The following is a 2435-nucleotide window of genomic DNA, read 5'->3' on the forward strand; positions in this document are numbered from 1 at the left end:
TTGACGAGGAAAGAGAGTGTTGGGGGAGTTGGGCGGTAGCTGGGGGCGGCAGGGGGTTGGGGGAGTGTCCCCCATTTTGAATACCTACTGTGTAGTCTCACCCATTCCTCACAATTATGCAATGAGACTGGGAGTCCACCACTCTGAACAGATGAGAGTTGGAGAGTTCAAGAGGTTAAATGACTACAGAGGCTATGGAGCCTAATGATTAAGCTAGCTCCCTATGTTTAGCTGTGTTTGTTTGTTTGTTTGTTTTTTTGCAGGGGGTGGGCCCTAAAGAGCTTTAACATTTGATTGTCTGGATTTGAATCCAGGTTTTGTTGTTACTAGCTGTGTAACCCTTGGCAGGGTACTTACTCTCTCTGCTGCCTCCATGTTCTCATCCTTAAGGATAAAATTACATATTTCACAAAGCTGTTGGATAATCAAGTGCATTAATATATGTAAAATGCTTAGGCGGGGACTGGTGCAAAGTAAGAACTCAGGAAACACTGACTCTTATTCAGGCTGCTCATCAGAGATTCAAACTGAGTAAAACCAGAGACCCCAAATCACTTTGCTGTACAGCAAAAATTAATGCAACATTGTAAATCAATTATTGTTGTTGTTCAGTAGCTCAGTCAAGTCCGACTCTTTGCGATTCCATGGACTGCAGTATGCCAGGCCTCCCTGTCCTTCACCATCCCCCGAAGTTTGCTCAAACTCGTGTCCATCGAGTCAGCGGTGCCATCCAACCACCTCATCCTCTGTCGTCCCCTTCTCCTCCTGCCTTCAATCTTTCCCAGCATCAGGGTCTTTTCTAATGAGTCAGTTCTTCGCATCAGGTGGCCAAAGTATTGGAGCTTCGGCATCAGTCCTTCCAATGAATATTCAGGACTGATTTCCTTTAGGATTGACTGGTTTGATCCCCCTGCAGTCCAAGTGAATCTCAAGAGTCTTCTCCAACACCACAGTTCAAAAGCATCAATTCTTTGGCGCTCAGCCTTCTTTATGGTCCAACTTCAACTAAAAAGGAAAAAGACCCACAATGGTACCTTTGATCCAGCACCTTCCTTACTCACTCATAACCACTCCATTTCTGAAGGTTGCTCACCTTTACCGTCCCCTCAACCCAGAGCAAACCCTTTCTTACCATCTCCTCCAACCAGGCAGTCTTCCCTCTGCTCCCCAGGGCTGGGAGTCTCCTATACCTGCAAGGCAAATTCCAAAGTCTGGACTGGCTACTCCCTCCCTGGACTCCAGGTAGTACGTGCCTGTGGAACCAATCTCAGCTTGGGAGTCCAAATGGAAGCAGTGTCTGTGATTCATTCATTCATCAGATATTTGTTGAGTGCCAGACATTGGAGTAGATACTGGGAATGCTGTGGTGAACCAGAATAACTCAGTCCCTGTGCACAGAGTAGGTGTCAGGAACAACAATAATTAATAAGCAATTAGTCTTGAAAGGAAACCTGGCCTCAAGGGTGACTTGGGACCAGGAAGGCAGATATGTATGTGATTCAGAAGTGGCAAAGCAGGGTATGCAGGAGCCCCAGTTTGGGAGGGAATGAGTCTCTGAGAGTTTGGCCAGACCCAGGCTGGGGATGGGAGCACCTCTGTGGGCCCTGAATTTCTACTCTAGACCCTGAGGTTATTTCCAGGGTTGGTTTGTTGTCTCCTGTTTTGCAAACAGCGGGGCACAGCCTCCTCCTCCCTCCCCTCCCCTTCAGATCGAGGCTATTTATTCCTAGTGACAAGCCTGAGGATCCCAGGGGGGGTGGCCTCAAGGACCTGGAGGGGCCTTGTGTTCCTGGCAGGCGCCAGTGCTCCCTCCCAGGCAGGGCACAGGGAGGAAGTCGGAAGGTTGGAAACTGCAAAGGTCGGGGAGAAGGACTTCCCTCCATCGCCCCTTGCAAGCGCCCCATCCATGCACACTCCTCACACCCCTTCTTGAGAAGCTCTGAAGTCATGGGGCCTAGGATATGGGTCTCCCCTGGGCCTCAAAGGTCAAAACTATTCCTGGGCACTGTGGAGACCAAGGAAGGTCTTCTCTGCTCCACGATGAGCTGGAGGCGGCGGTTACTTCTGTTTTCGCCACTTTAGAGTTGTGAAATAAAGCCCTTTGAAGGTCAAAGCCCTAGAGAGGGGGTCCTTGCTTCATTCCTTGTTTCCGGAGAACATCTTGGTTCCCACTGCCAGGGACGCGACAGCAGGGTAAAAACCACCCCCTCCTCCAGGCTGGCCTAAGTCCTCTTTTACAAATTCGGGCTGAGTGTGATTGCGGGTAAACTGGGAGGGGGCGGTAACACGAAGTGGACACGAAGGAGGACTCTCTCTCGGTCCCCAAATGGACCTTGGTCTGCTGCCTCCGGGTACCCCTTGCCTAAGATTGAATACAGCTAGCCGCTGGGGGCGGCGAGGGAAAGGGAGATGGGGGGGAAGGGGGCGAGATGGGG

Source organism: Bison bison, unplaced genomic scaffold (assembly GCF_000754665.1).
Source record: "Bison bison bison isolate TAMUID 2011002044 unplaced genomic scaffold, Bison_UMD1.0 scf7180017864484, whole genome shotgun sequence".
Taxonomy (NCBI): domain Eukaryota; kingdom Metazoa; phylum Chordata; class Mammalia; order Artiodactyla; family Bovidae; genus Bison; species Bison bison.